We start from the raw sequence: 16,344 nt of genomic DNA, 5'->3' as shown, positions 1-16,344 counted from the left end.
TGGTTATAAAGGTGGGATTAAGTATCCGAAAAGTATGAGTTGAAGCATATGGATCAACAGTGGGATTTGTCCATCCCGATGACGGATAGATATACTCTGGGCCCTCTCGGTGGAATGTCGTCTAATGTCTTGCAAGCATATGAATGAGTTCATAAGAGACCACATACCACGGTACGAGTAAAGAGTGCTTGTCAGGAGACGAGGTTGAACAAGGTATAGAGTGATACCGAAGATCAAACCTCGGACAAGTAAAATATCGCGAGACAAAGGGAATTGGTAATATATGTGAATGGTTCATTCGATCACTAAAGTCATCGTTGAATATGTGGGAGCCATTATGGATCTCCAGATCCCGCTATTGGTTATTGGTCGGAGTGAGTACTCAACCATGTCCGCATAGTTCTCGAACCGTAGGGTGACACACTTAAAGTTGGATGTTGAAATGGTAGTACTTGAATATGGAATGGAGTTCGAATATTTGTTCGGAGTCCCGGATGAGATCCCGGACATCACGAGGAGTTCCTAATGGTCCTGAGAATAAGATTCATATATAGGATGTCATTTTATGTGAAATAAAATGTCGCGGAAGGTTCTATGGAAGGTTCTAGAAGGTTCTAGAAAAGTCCGGAAGAAACCACCAAGGAAGGTGGAGTCCACATGGGACTCCACCTCCATGGCCGGCCAGCCCTAGATGGGGAGGAGTCCCAAGTGGACTCCTCCATAGGGGGCCGGCCACCCCCCACATGGGAGGTGGAAATCCCACCTTTTGGTGGGAGTCCTAGTTGGGCTAGGTTTCCCCTCTTATGGAAGGTTTTTGGTTCGGGTCTTATTCGAAGACTTGGACACCAACACTTGGGGATCCACCTATATAATGAGGGGCCAAGGGAGGGGGCCGGCCACCCCAAGACCACAAGCTGGCCGCCCCATTGAAGTGGCCGGCCACCCCCTCCCAAACCCTAGCCGCCCCCCTCTCCTCCATATCTCCCGCGTAGCTTAGCGAAGCTCCGCCGGACTTCTTCACCGCCACCGACACCACGCCGTCGTGCTGTCGGATTCAAGAGGAGCTACTACTTCCGCTGCCCGCTGGAACGGGGAGGTGGACGTCGTCTTCATCAACAACCGAACGTGTGACCGAGTACGGAGGTGCTGCCCGTTCGTGGCGCCGGAACCGATCGTGATCAAGATCTTCTACGCGCTTTTGCAAGCGGCAAGTGATCGTCTACCGCAGCAACAAGAGCCTCCTCTTGTAGGCTTTGGAATCTCTTCAAGGGTGAGACTCGATACCCCCTCGTTGCTACCGTCTTCTAGATTGCATCTTGGCTTGGATTGCGTGTTCGCGGTAGGAAAATTTTTGTTTTCTATGCAACGTTATCCAACATTTTTCCCTTGCAAGATCACGCTGTGGTCGAACTGTCTTCGTCGTTCGCTTCCTTCTACCCACACTGCGGCTACTTCGGAGGTTGTAGGTGCATTGTATCTCCTCTGGTCCATCCTTTGGTCGAGGTTTAGTGTGATGCGATAATCATCAACATCCTCAACCTATCCCATACTCCGTAGATGTTCAGAGTATGGGTTTCCACGAAGTATGTTGACCATTTGTGTGATTACTTCTTTGTCTTTTGCGCATTGCTCTTTGCGGCAGCTACGATATCTGTGTTCTAAATTGGGGTCATCATCAAAGAAGTAGAGCTCCAGGTGACTTCCTTGTAGACCATCTACTCTGCCAAATGACCTTATGTTGTGGTACATTTGGCCATGAGCACGAAAAGTGTAGATAGGATGCTTTGATGTGTTAGTGGTATCGCCATCAAGGTTGCAGTATAGTGAGGTGAACGAGAAATGTCCATTGAAAAACCTTATGTTATCACGGAAATGCCTAGCATCAGGGTCTTGACTCGTCCAAAGCCTCTCGAGCTCGGGTGGTGTAACCGTGTTGGCTAGCTTGATCTGCCCATTACGACAGCAAAACCCTGGTGGCTCATGCTCGAACCTTTTTGCACCACAATGTTTATGTATGCAGTCGTCAACCGACTAGAGAATGTGTGTTTCAATTGGCATTTTGTTGTACACCATGTCATATGGATCTGGGACGTTTGGAACCGAAGCAGAGCCATCATTGATCTCATCTATTTCCACATCCTCATCGGCATCATGTTCTGAAATGATGGATAAAAACATTAGTCATAATATTATGTGCAATGTGTGCACAATATGGCATGTAACATGATCAAATTACCTTGTCCGGCAAACATGTATCCTTCCTCATCTTCGGAGTCTTCTTCCAATATGACACCCTCATCCTCACCTGAAGTATAACTATCTATCATTGACAACATGTTTCAAATATATATTAATGAATATGGGAAAACATATACCATTGGCTGGTGACTGTGTTTGAAGTTGTTGAACAATCTCGTATGTTGGAGGCGTAGTATCTGTGTACATAGCATTAAAGTATATGTGTCAGCTGCTACACTTTTTAGGAAAACAACACATAGAAATAAGTTATAAATAGTAGCCGCTTGAGCATGTTTCAAATAGGCATGTAATGAATACATGGTGAATTCTTACCGTCATCATTGGCTGGTAATTGTGTTTGATTTTTTTTAACAATCTGCGGCATTGGAGGTGTCGGCGGCGTAGTTTCTGCGAACACCAAATGAAAGTATGGGCATTAGAATCGTTAACGACTTAACTGGAGAAAAAGAAAAATGAAGAGATGAAAATTACCATAGTTAAGAATGGTTGATTGCGTTGGCGTCTCTGTACCATCTTCCATGGTTATAGATGGATTTTGATCCGCTGATGCAACCACATGCTTCTTACAATTTGCATAGAATGCTTCATTTCGTAGACCTAGCAACGCATGCCTTTCTCCAGGTGTTACATGTTTTCTCCGTGATATATTACTAACTTCCATGTTAGGGGTCACCTCCCTTGAGATTTTCTCTGTAGTAGGTTCGATATAAATTGGGGTTCCGCTGAAATCAGGGATATGCCAATCACATGTCGGTATGTAACCTTGAGGACCAGGGGCATTAAAAACCAGTTCAGGGGTCCAACATGGGTTCTCCATGGCGTTGGATTCTTTGCTCAGACTGTTGCGTCGTGAGTCTCTGAGAGCCTTCTTAGAAGACTTTTGTTCAGGAGTCATATCGGCATAACGGAGCCTTTCCCTTGCACGTTTTGCTTCAATTTGATCTGAAAACATGACATTATATAAAAATTTGAGCACTTAGCTTTGAAAACATCATCACTAAGAAATCCAGTTGGCTAGAAGCAACAGGGAAACATGAAAGTATTTCCTTACCAGCTAATTTTATTTTTTGTTGATATGCAACATGTTTTTTTGCTAGTACTTCATTTTTCTCATTGGCATTCATTTGTGCATATCGTTCCCTTTTCCGCTCACGTTCCCTTTTTTGTGATTCTTCCCTTTCCGTGCTATGCATCTCTGCATTTCGTTCCCTACTTCGTTGCCTCTTCAAATCATTTGGAAATATGGGTGTTGTTTGAATGCTGATTGATGTGGGTCCATCAACAGTTTCTACACATCAAAAAAATACAAGGAATGTATCTATATCAGGCATGAATTAGTAGATAACTGCATTAATTTTATTTGAAAATCGGCTGCCTTTATACCAGTGACGATGCTTTGTTGCTCTTTAGATGACACATGAGCTGTATGCATTTGATATGCTTGAGTTTCACCAGAGTCCACATTTTCCTTGTTTGTAGCTGTGTATCCTGGTTAAATCCAAAGATCATGTGGATTAGCTACAACTAATGTTCTTACAAAATTAGCTGTCTTCGTACCATTGACTATGCTTTCTTGCCCTTGAGATGAAATATGAGCTGTATGCATTTGGTATGCTTGATCTTCACCAGGGTCCACATTTTCCTTGTTCGTAGCGGTGTCTCCTAGTTACATCCAAAGATCATGTGGATTAGCTACATTAGAGAAGAATTAGTAGATTGTTGCATTCATGTGGATTAGTTGCATTATAGACATGAACTGTGCAATGGTGGGATTTAGCATTGTACTTTTGTCAAATACAAATACTTGTATGGAGCTAAATTGCACCTTTAACAGCGGCCATGATTTGTAGTTGAGAGAGTGCAGATGGACCTCCATGTGACTCTGATGTGCATGTAACAGAAGGCGTGCATTGTAGCTTAGCTTTCTTTTGTTGATAGGATTCACGACGCTTCCTAAGCATCTCATCTTTCTTATCTTTATCCATTTCTGCATATCTTCGTCGAGCACGTTGTCTATTGCGTTCTTTGGCATCCGTAGGTTCCCCTCCATTACTGTTATCGATGACACCTAATAAAACACAAGACACCATCAGTTGTTGAGCATCTATTGAATCACTCACAAAAAATATAACATAGTTTTTTACTTGTGTTGAGGATGTTGGACAAATCTTTGAAAGGAGTACGTTCACTTGATCGTGTCGGCGAATCCATCTGCAATGTTAAAATTGGCAAGGGTCCTCAAATTTTATTTCTCAATGCACATAATACCGAACGTAATAACAAGACAATATTATTGTGCATATGCGTGAGCCATCAAGAATGTTACCATAGTAAATAGAAAATACTTAGGAGAATGCAAATATTCACTACATAAAGAACATGGAGGTTGTTCCTGTTTATAAACCTGCAAATTTTATACATGTCTTGCAATACATCGGCTGAACAAAAAACTCATGCACGAGCTGGAAAAAAAGAACCGCCCAAGAACCAAAATGGAACTGATCCAGAAAATGGTCTCTGCTACTACTCAAGCGAACACTTCACTAAAATTCTCTACCACGGCGACGACGGACTCCCCTAGATTGCAGGATGCGATGTGTGCAGGGGCTTCAGCAGTAATTCAACCCATTCAGTGGCAGTTCCCTTGGCTGAAGGTGCCAGCTACAGCCAGCTGCGCTCGGGAGCAACCCAGAGAAGTAGTGGGGAAGAAAAGTTGGACGGCAACCCTACAGTACATACATGTACATAGAAGCGGGTTGCTGAACATCGTTACTTCTCGCTAGCTGACCATACATTCTATTTAGTAAAAGAAGGTATTGAGTTGACCACACATTCTATTTAGTAAAAGAGGGCATTGAGTTCGTGAAGTTATATCATGTGCAGAGTTCATTCTACGACACTCATATAAACTCTGGAAATAAACATATAAACTGGTATTAAGGGGAGTATATACACTAAGAAATATGTACAATTTAATTCCGGTACATAAAATTTTAGTGAAGCTTTCTACCTGTGAATGCAGATTAGCAAGCTATTTGACTACCGGAGGTAGAGTAGAACAGATGGTTCAGTATTTTCAGTATTTTCAGCTAGCTCTGTTGGTTTACTGAAATGTCATATGTTTGGCCTGTAATCAAACATATACTCAAGGTCAGATTTAGCTTTAGCTATAGCTAAGTAAAACTACAGAGTGTAGGTTCTTGATGGAGTTTGAAGGGACTGTGATTGATAAAACTTCACATTGGTGTCTCGCAGGAGTGATCTATTTTAGACCAGACCACACAGTTAATTGCATGTCAATGCAGTAATATTGGGTGAAAGACAGTGCTTGAAAACAAAAGTATTTTAATTAAAAAAACCTGGACTCAGAGAAAGAAGTACATGTGTTTTGGAATCCTTAACATGTAATTGCAATCTGCCAATCTGCCAAGCTATATTTGTATCTCTCCGAATATTTTACCAAGGACATATTGTGTTAAGGAATGTTTCCAGTAGCACCATTTCTGTATTTTGTTCATATTTGTCTGGGCGGTTCAAAATTTCTGGGCAGCAAATTGATATGTCATTTTACCATTTCAGAAGTGCTCAGATTTGGATATAATTTGAACAGTAGGCTCATATTAGTATGTTTGTTTTTCTGTTCTTTCCACAGATTTCTCTTCCCAGGATCTTCCCTTGAAGGCGATGCCGCCAAGGAAGCGGGGGAAAAGGGGATTACCACCGCTACCAAGCAGCAGCAACCGCAACCGCCCGACCTGCCTGGACCTGACGCTCCCGTGCAAGAGAAGCTGCGGAGGCTTGCCGACCAAGAGAGTAAGTGTCTCAAAGCCCTAACTCCTTACCGATATGCTTTGCTTTTTATTCTTTTTTTACTGATTTTGATTTTATGCTTGAAATGGTAGGATTATTTTCAGTTCATTAAATGAAGGATGTACTCGAACCAACATAAGGTGTGTTACATAAGTCAGTCGGTTGCTGCACAATAGTAGAATTAAATTAAGAAATAGTGTTGCTGCATTGCATAGGATTAAATTTGTTTACCGGAAAAGTTAAGTTTTTGTTCGTCTAATAATTGGGTATCCATTTATTTGAATTAGGGTAACTACATAACGTATCCAGTATTTGAAAAAGGTCTTGTGTTACTTCATCAAGAATGGATAAATAGGTTTTGCCATAATGTGAGTCCAACCATGTGCATGAGAGTGCCCTCTGAAGCCCTCACTCCACTGACCTGTCATTTCCTTTCCGTCAAAAGCTAGAGCACTTAAAAAATAATGCACAAAAAAGGCAAAAGCATTACAGCGGGCCTGACAAAGTCTCCTGAATGTACTCAGGAGTTAATTGTACCCTGTGGTTGATTCTTCTGAGTTTGATAAGCTACTTGAGAAAAAGCAATTCAATTAATTTTTCTCTGCACCAGATAGACAGATAAGCTACTTGATACCCTACTAATAGCATGCTAGCACAAGGCTGATGAATCACCATTGACAGAGATCAGCGACCAGGGACCCTGCAGTTAAGTTTCTGCTCGTCTAATGGATTTTCTTGCATTCTGTCAAAGGTATAGACAACTAATGGCCGTACCTATGCTATGAAAGCTCAACTGGATATGATTTATCCTGACAATGCCATTTTTTCAGTTAAGGTGATTTGACTTACTGCCGCGTCAAACAATACCTGGAATGCTGGAGCTATGGCGAGAAACAATGGCGTGAAGGTTCCTGTACGATGACGGCAACAAGCTGATGCAACGGCGGGCGCGTTCAGCGGGCGAAACTCGGAGGCGGCGACCGTAGGCGGTGACCGTAAGCGGTGCGTGTCTTCAGGAGCAGCAGGCGTGGGCGCAGGGCGGCAGGCGGCGGACGAAACTCGGAGGCGGCGGACGAAACTCGGAGGCGGCGATCCTGTCAAAGGTATAGTCAACTAATGGCCGTACCTATGCTACGAAAGCTCAACTGGATATGATTTATCCTGACAATGCCATTTTTTCAGTTAAGGTGATTTGACTTACTACCGCGTCAAACAATACCTGGAATGCTGGAGCTATGGCGAGAAACAATGGCGTGAAGGTTCCTGTACGATGACGACGGCGGGCGCGTTCAGCTGGCGAAACTCGGAGGCGGCGACCGTAGGCGGTGACCGTAAGCGGTGCTTGACTTCAGGAGCAGCAGCCGTGGGCGTCGGGCGGCAGGCGGCGGACGAAACTCGGAGGCGGCGATCCTGGCGGCGATCCTGGCGGCGATCCTGGCTACGATCGGAGGTGTTGATCGGACTGTTCAATGAGGCGGCGCGTAAATTCAGGAGGCTGCTCGTGACTTCACGAGGCTTGCCATACCTTAAAGCACACGCGGAAAATAGAATCATGTTTGGTTACATGGGAAAGGAAACGTTTTTATGGCTGTGCAGTGAAGGAATGTAATGCGATATGTGATTGTTTCATGCGATCTCTGATTGTAATGCGATCCATGGTGAACAATTTCCTTTCCTGGAATGTGCTGTACTTGCCTATTTTATTTGCCGTGCTGAATTTGTTCGAGGCAAGGTGGGAGGGCAAAAACGTCTCATCAAAAATATGCTTGACGAAACCCCATACCGGAGGAAACAGAACACGTTCCTCCTTTTTATATAGTAGAGACTAGCAGAGTGCCCGTGCGTTGCTACGGTGCGTCATGGCGTTAATAAAAAAATCTAAACTTTAAAAAGAGACTTAAAAACTCTACTAAAAAACTGACAATTTACGAAAAACCTAAACATAAAGGATGTGTGTGTACCTTCGTGAGTCTTGCCTACCGGTGCGACTCATACATGGTTTATAGGGGTTTTGGTGGCGAGCCCTCACAACTTGCCAACATGACAATTATTTTATATAAAAAATGCCAATTCTCACATAATTTTTAGTAAAAAAATAGCTTGCAAAACAATCTCTAATAAAATAGCACATACATCCAATTAAAAAATTGAAATTTGCATCCACACTGCTGTTTTATTTAACTGTAAATTAAGTTGTCTTCAAAATAGAAAATGAACTGACTCCCAATCTTGTCCCAAGACCATGAAATGAAAGATCCAACGTCAAATTGTTTTTCTTTTTTCTTAACCACATCCTTGCATGGGACACTGAACAAAAGGATTGCCATTTTCCACTGACAGCTCTGTAGTCGATTTGAGAACAACACCAGTCAACACTGTACCTCTCCACAAAAATAAAATACATGAATTGCTGCTACTTTATTGTCAACTTAGTTAAGTCTGATTTTCCATCGTCAAATAGCTGTAAGCTAATCAGGATCTTCTAGATAAGAAGGCAGTCCTTTCTCAACCTCAGTACTCTAATAAACGTGGCACATTCAGTTAATACATTACAGTAAGATATCAGAGCATTGCAGTGCTTTAGTGCTTCCTCCCTATACACATACGCAAATAATAAGAAGTATAAGCTGCCAAGCTCCAAGTTATCTAGAATGTTTGTCAAGCAAATACATGGATCTTGAGCGTTGAGGTTTGCCAATTACCACACAAGATTTTCAGGCCACTGCTTGTTTTCATCAACGGCAAGAGTGGGAGCCGAAATTGGCCTTCTCTAAGAAGAAGACTGACTCCGCTCATCTCCTCTAGTCATCCCTATTTTTTTGGTTCAAGTCCAAGATTTCGGAAAGATCACAACAATAGTAAAATTTATAGTGGAATGCACTCTCCTGAATTCAAGCATAGTTCTGCATCAAATAAAAATATTAACTTTTGAGTTTCCCCTCCTAGAAACACATCAAGATGGAAGTATTCAACACTGTACCTCCCAGCAAAAATAAAAACCATGAAGTGCTGCTCCTTTGTTATCAACTTTAGTTATCTGCAAGTGTGGTTTTCCATTGTCAAATAGCTGTAAGCTAATCAGGATCATAATCATGCAGTCCTTACTCAACCTCAGTATACTAATCAACATGGCATATTCAGTCAGCAAATTAAGCATTCAAATCTTGCAAGTCTGCGCACCAATATAGCAAACTACAACAAGAGCTTCAAGCATTGATAAAATTCAGCAATGGACACCAGGTACGGTAAACTATGAGGTTTTATCTGATGATAGAAGATGGAGGGCCTCTAGGTTTATGCCTTACGGGTATTTTGCAGATTCAAGCTTGTTATATGATATCAGATTCCTTCCAAAACTTGTTATGTTGCATCAAAAGTTTCCAGGTCAATTATAATGATACCTGGATTGGAATAAAATAGTATAGATCGTGTCAGACTCCAGGTCACTTTCAATAATGCCTGGATTTGAAATAAGTCTTCAAACTCTGAAAATCCAGAAAGAAATCAAGTATAATAATTTCCGCTCCGTCAGTAGTCTTATAGCTTCATATTTACACTGCAGCATCTGTTTTCGCGGTTCTAATTGTTCATAGATAAATCATATGAAAGAAGCCAATATATCCATCATAATAATGATGAATTCACGGACAAAGAGTCAGCAATGATAATCTGATAAAAATAAGTTGTAGGGGGCAAATATTAGATCTATATTTGCTGCCCAGATGCCAAAGGCAGGACCACAAGACCTGTACTAATATATGCCTGCAAAAAGGTCAAGGAAATAATCCAGTCCTTCATTTAATTCAGAAATAAATTGGTCACCCCAAGAAAAGCAGGCAAACGAAGAGATCCTCAATTGTCCAGAACCTCAAACACTACCTTCCTGTGAATTTCCGGCATTGCCAGACTGACAAATTTGGTGCATAGAGAGAGGCGCGGTTAGCCCTGGTCCTGGACGAATAGCATTGCACAACATCCAGCAGGCATGGCCAGAGCACCGGACTCCAATTCCTTGCGCGTCGTATGTTACTGATCAATTCGACTGGCAAATTTAGTGCAGAGAGAGAGAGGCGCAATTAGTCCTTTCAAGCAGAGCTCCTTGGCAGCATGAATCGAGTTGACTTCTCGTCGTTACCTGCAGAGGACACCGGGTTGTGGACCAACTCCAGTCTCCAGGACGGCCTTGTCGGAGGGAGGTGAGGACGACGGGCAATAGCCTCGGTCGCGCGCCGAGTCTCCTTCACCAGCTGACGGTGCAGCGCGTCTCCAGCCTTCGGCGCCATCTCAGTTGGGAGTGCCAGCACCACCTGCCTGAAGCCGAAGAAGGCCCCGAAAGACAGATGCCGTCGCCCATCGATCTGGACGGACACCGCGGCCATCGATCTGCCCCCAAATAGGGCGGCGACGCAGGACGGCGGGAGGCAGGAGACGGAAGATCAGGGGATGGCCCCAAAGACCAGATCAGAGTTTGAAAGAAATCGGGAAGGATTTGATTTGATCTGCTTGAGTGCTCGTTTGATTGGGCGCGTCTTGATCGCGACGTCCTCTTGTGATCTTCCGCCGTGGCCGAGCTTCCACAGCTCGCCGCCCCGATTTCAGGAGCCGATTCCAATCGAATCAATAGCAAGGAAGGGAGGGATAAATTGACGGGACTGTGTATAAGTAGAGGAGATGCCGGGTGTGGCACGAGAGGAGATTGGGTCGAATCAGGGCTGGATCGAATTAGGGTTGAGCATGAACACGGGGTGGTTTGCAAGGGCGGAAATAAACGAACCGGTAGGATGGCAAGTACAGTATTATGTATTTTGGTGGAAGGGCAAAACCGTCCAATAAATTGTTGGATGAAAATTTTGGCAGAAACCTTAGCTCCTTTATTATTAGGTATAGATAAGTATAGACTAGAAAAAATGCCCGTGCGTTGCACCAGGAGAGGAACGTAAAGTTTTAGTCGAAGATTCGAAACTATTTGGCAACGATGTTATTGGCATATTCGTCATGTGACCCACCTGGGAAAATGCAACAGAGTTTCATTTTTTTGGGATGTCATAACAATGGCAAGAAAAAGGTTTTTTTACTAAGCTTTGACGAAATGCTCAACATTCGATATTTCAGAAAATTTTGACGAAATGATCAAACCAAAAATCAAAATCCAGAACAAAAAATATTGAATTTTTTCATTTTAATGTAGAACCAAATTTACCAAGAAATCATATTCAATGGGAGAAAATAGTAGTATACCCCTCTAGCAGTCTAGCTCCACCTGGCGCTATTTCTGTTCTGGACATGCATTTAGAATGGGCGCTTGCATCTGGCCGGCCAGCTCATGTCGCTCTCTCTCTCGTTTGGACATGCTTATTTTCATTTCTAGCTCCACCTGGCGCTATTTCTGTTCTGGACATGCATTTAGAATGGGCGCTTGCATCTGGCCGGCCAGCTCATGTCGCTCTCTCTCTCGTTTGGACATGCTTATTTTCATTTCTGACGAGGCAGCTTGTTGATTCCTTTTAGAAGTCATTTGAAAGCCAGGCTTTCATTTCGTTTGTAGCATTTTAAAATGAATACATGTATTCATTTAATTTATATTGTAATTACAGAAATGGACACTTGTTTGGTTGCCATAGGAATTGCAAATAACATCAGAATTCAATATTGAATTTGTAAATGACTTCTATAGAGAAATGCAAATGACAGGTCTCAGCTTGAAATTGTGTTTACCCATAGCGTCATTTTGCTGGATTTTCTAAATGAAATGACAGTCCAATTCTGTTGCAACCAAACAATCCACCTATGAAATTCCAAAATGAATTCCCGGATTTCAGGCCTAAATGATGGATACCAAAGACCTCAACTTCATGTATATGATAGGTAAAACTTTGTGCGACAGAGCGGGGTGGTACTATTCTACCAATGAAAAGGAGCTTTATACCGAACGAACTGAGTGAGCATTTCGTGCACATGAGCACCAGTGCTCTCAGTTTTTTAAATATTAAAAAAATTATATATATGTGTTCCAAAAAATCATCACATTTATTCTATGAATACATATGTATGTTCCGAATACTCGTGAGAAGTTTTGGTAAAAGTTGCATTGTATTTTGAGCTACAGGAAAAAAAAAATTTGTGGCTACGTATAGGGGCTGTATATTTGTTAGAAATTTGTCTTTTTTATGTAGCTCAAAATATAACATATTTTTCTCCAAAAATTCTACCGTATCTTCGAAATGTTTATATGTATGTAGGTATTTAATTTCATTTTTTTAAAATACAAATAATATAATTTTATAGTACTAGGAGCACTGGTGCTCATGTGCTAAAGACACTTTTCCGAACGAACTATACTATGAAAATAAACAATCGGTTCCTCAATATGCTGGTGCATTGAGCCATTTTGTACATGGGCCAGCGGGAGCGATCGTGCAGCGCTTGTTAACTGACGAAAGAGACAACAGCGGCCCATGTATGCGGCTGACTCCAAGCTAAACGATCGACCAAAAAGTAGTCAGCCATCAATCTAGCCAAATAATCCCCATTCTTTCCGCCGCGTCAAGTTTCCGGCAGGTCTCCTCGGATGCGCCACCAGGCCTGGGGAAGCTCACCGTCGGACACGCATTACATCAAGAAGGCGCACGAGCTCTTAAGGAAGTCGTCAACGCATCACCTCCGACCTCCGGCTGCTGCGCGGTCGCCACTTACATTCAGAAGCTGGCGCTGTCGCCGGGAGCGCGTCGCCGAAGAAGGCGAGCGGCTGGCTCGCACCGGCATAGTTGCTGTGGAGGAAGGCCACCTCCGCCTCGGCCCGTGGAGTCAGCGCACGTGGAGGACGACCGTCGCGAGGCCGACTCCTGGGTCACCTCACCGTCGTCGAGGCCCGCAGAGTGGACGCGGCGAGGACGCAGCAGCGAGGCCAGTTTCCCATGGCATCTCACTGCCAGGCGCCAGCGCCGGACGCTTCCATCCTCCTCTCTTCTATTCGGGGGATTCAAACGATGTGAACATCCTTGCCATCGCGGCTCGCGCTGTCGCGCACCATCCCAGATCTAGCTGACAAGCCTTGCGCTCCCCTGCCTTCCCAGCTCAGCTGGCGGGCGACGACACGCCCAAAATTGTGAACCGGTACGGTGGCATCTGCCCCTATTATGCGTTTTGGTGGGAGGGCAAAATGGTCCAAAAAAAAGCGTTGATGAAATTTTTGGCAGAAACCTTTACTCCTTTATTATTATGTATGTATGTATAGGTATAGATAGGACAAAACCCGTGCGTTGCTACGGCATCACATTAAATAAACAAATAACATGAAGTTTTTAATTGGCCTGTCTTTTAATTTCTTACCAAAGAAACTGATATGTTAACATATGTAACATTAAGAGAAGGGAGTCTGCATTCAACATATAATAACCAACATCATATCAGGCTTTTGGCTATATGACAAGCATCCACTACATCAATAATTTAAATTCTAAATTGTAGAAAATATATAAATATATAGTCTAAATACTCCGGTAATACCAAGTAGTTACTGCACCGCAGTCTTCTTATACAAAAAAATATAGGTATGATGGCTCTAGTTAGGCAAAAACAAAAAAGGTGCTCAAAAAACGTAGATCCTTGCAGGCAAAAAAAAAAAATCATCAGGTCATTAGCTTCTACAGCACAAACATCTCAAATTTTGCCTCAATATTTTTGCCTCAAATTTACTCAATGGTCATAATAAAATTCTAAAGCTGAGGTACTCCATGATTTATCTCATAGTCTAATCAAATCTACAACACACACTTAGAGCATCTCCACTAGTCTCCCCACGGAGCCCCCCACGGCCACTTTTTTTCATCCGGACGACGAAAAACGGCCCAGTCAGGCCCCCGGTTCCTCGTTTTGGTCCGGATTTGAGCCTATTTTCGTCCGGACTCCCCATGCCATCCTCGGTTTCCCGGGGGTCTCCCGGGGACTCCGGATGAAGCTAAACCAACCGCCCACGCCCACGTGTCTCCTCTTTCGTCCGGATTCCCCGAGCCATCCTCTTTTTCCCCGAGAAACGCCGCTTGGGGAGCACACGACTGGGAAACTACTCCTCCCCACGCCAAATCTTCCTCCAATCCGGACGAAAATTTCGTCGAATTTGGGCGTGGGGAGCGCCAACGAGTGGGGATGCTCTTAGGAAGGTGAATAAAAAATCAGAAGGGAAACCAAATTGATTTATCTCGTAGTCTAATCAAATGTACTGTACGATCGTACATGTGCACCCAACAACGATGGCCTGCAGCAGAAAAAATAGCCCGGTTCTCTTGGGCGTTCTCGCGTGGTAGTGGAAGCCCCAGGCTATCTCGATGATTTCAACGAGCCGTCCTTTTTTTCCCTTTGTCTTTGGTGCATCTGGCAACCGGCCGTTGGCGAGGAAGCACCTTTTGGTTAGTCGATTTTCCTCCCAGCGCCGCCACTTGCGACGAGCCCACCGTGCGTCTGTGCTCCTCCGGCAAGCAGGCAGATCACCTCGTCCATCCGGGCTCAAATCTAGTTCTGGTTTATGTCTCGGCTCACATTTAGCCTTCCCGGCAGGCACACCTCATGCTTTCCGATTCCCGATTTCCATTCAGCGCGGCCTTTCTTCCATAGTTCCATCTGAGCATCTCTGATCTCTCTCTTGCCGTCCTTCATTGGCTTGCTCATATCCACAAACTTATCGTATATAAACCGGTGGAAGTCCCTATAAGGCTGGTGCCAATGCACCACAACACTCTCACCCGCCACGTCAGCTTTTTTCCCTCACTCTCACCTCACTCTCACCTCACTCTCACCCCACGGTGCCAATGCACAGGCTATAGTGCCAGCTTTATTTCTCTCTCCTCCACGCCAGCTTTTCTCTCTCTTCAACATCAGCATTTCTTTTTCACATTACAACAATATAAATAATGCAAGGAAATTATTTTATTGAACTAAAATTGTTACCGATTACATCATAAAAAAAATTACATAAAAATTTGAAAAGATTACATAAAAATTTGAAAAAATTACATAATCTAGGAATGAGCCCACACATGCTCAATTAAATCATGCTGGAGCTGTGTATACATCGGTGACTCCCTCATTTCGGTGTCCATCTGAATCCTGACTGCTAGGCTTGGTGGTGCATGGTGGTGTATTGTAGGGCCGACATTTGAAGCAACTGTCTCATAGATGTTGTCTAAATTTGTACCACGCTCATCGTCGATGATCATGTTGTGCAGAATGACACATGCACGCATGATCAATCCAAGAGTACGCCTCAAGTAGGAGCGTCCCGGAACTGCTAGAATGTTGAATCTAGCCTTCAACACTCCAAAGGCACACTCGACATCTTTGCGATGCGCTGATTGAGCAGAAGTGAACACTCGATGATTTTCACTTTGTGGAAGAGTAACACCTTTCATGAACACCGGCCAGGAGGGGTAGATGCCGTCGGCAAGGTAGTAACCATAGTGGTACTCGTGTCCATTCACCGTGAAGTTCACTACGGGTGCTTCTCCCCTAACGGCTACCCCAACGACCAATCAGAACGCGCCACCTCAACCCTTCCCTCTCGCCCCGCCTCTCGCCCCCCTCTGCCAGCGCGCCGCCCCGCCTCTCGCCTCGCTCCCGCCTCGCTCTCGCCCCCAACGCGGGCGGTAGCCGGGCGGGAGCGGGCGATACCGCCAGGCGCCCCCGCCGTCGCCCCTCGCTCTCGTCCCGCCCGCCTCCCGCCCCGCGCCGGGCGCTATCGCCTCCCCTCCCGCCCCCATTGGCACCAGCCTAACGTAGCGAGGTGGGACTAACCGAAGTATCTTTTTACGTAGCAACGGACCCAATTGGTTGACGTCGCTACCAGGCCCACCAAAATAGCAACGTGCAGGGTGGCACATGCGGGATTAGAGACAGAAGCAGCGCAAGCAGCTCTTCCAGCTAGCAACTCTCAGTTAGACACGAGTAATTAGCTCCAGCATTTGATACAACAACTTGGCTTGCTTGCGTTTCAGGGCAGCTACTCGTGGCAGGTAACTGCATCTCTCCCAATATTCAGCGGGCAATTCAGGAGAAGATTCAGGATATGTACGTTTACCTGTAGCTTAGAAACTGCATCATTTTTTAAGCTGGTACTTTAGCCAAGACACGACTAATTCAGTATGCCCATAATACAGTGTAAGTTCACGAGAAGATTTAGATTCACTCCCGTTGTCCCGCATCTCGTTGAGAAGAAAGACCGCCCAGTCGATCTGTTGCATCAGATAGACTGCCAGCATGTCGTTCCAAATCTCGTTGAACTAT

General features: G+C 44.3%; 2 long non-coding RNA genes across 6 annotated transcripts; one reads left to right on the top strand and one right to left on the bottom strand.

Annotated features, from left to right (window-relative positions):
- Positions 1 to 4,827: 4,827 nt before the first annotated feature.
- LOC127343533 (uncharacterized) lies at positions 4,828 to 7,767 on the top strand. 5 transcript variants are annotated; one of them, XR_007877321.2, is made up of 6 exons: positions 4,828 to 5,072; positions 5,912 to 6,072; positions 6,162 to 6,209; positions 6,680 to 6,820; positions 6,900 to 7,172; positions 7,252 to 7,767. It is a non-coding gene; the product is annotated as an uncharacterized lncRNA (long non-coding RNA). The 5 variants fall into 5 exon arrangements; XR_011755751.1 differs by having other exon boundaries at positions 4,834 to 5,072; positions 6,751 to 6,820; XR_011755750.1 differs by lacking the exon at positions 6,162 to 6,209 and having other exon boundaries at positions 4,832 to 5,072; positions 6,684 to 6,820.
- Positions 7,768 to 8,453: 686 nt separating this feature from the next.
- Positions 8,454 to 10,808, bottom strand: LOC127338555 (uncharacterized). The gene is made up of 2 exons (XR_011754199.1): positions 9,050 to 10,808; positions 8,454 to 8,972 (listed from the first exon to the last, which is right to left on the bottom strand). It is a non-coding gene; the product is annotated as an uncharacterized lncRNA (long non-coding RNA).
- Positions 10,809 to 16,344: the final 5,536 nt, after the last annotated feature.

The sequence above is a fragment of the Lolium perenne genome, chromosome 3 (genome assembly GCF_019359855.2).
Source record: "Lolium perenne isolate Kyuss_39 chromosome 3, Kyuss_2.0, whole genome shotgun sequence".
NCBI lineage: Eukaryota > Viridiplantae > Streptophyta > Magnoliopsida > Poales > Poaceae > Lolium > Lolium perenne.
The sequence above is the reverse complement of the archived record's forward strand: the minus strand, read 5'-3'. Positions and strand labels throughout refer to the sequence as shown.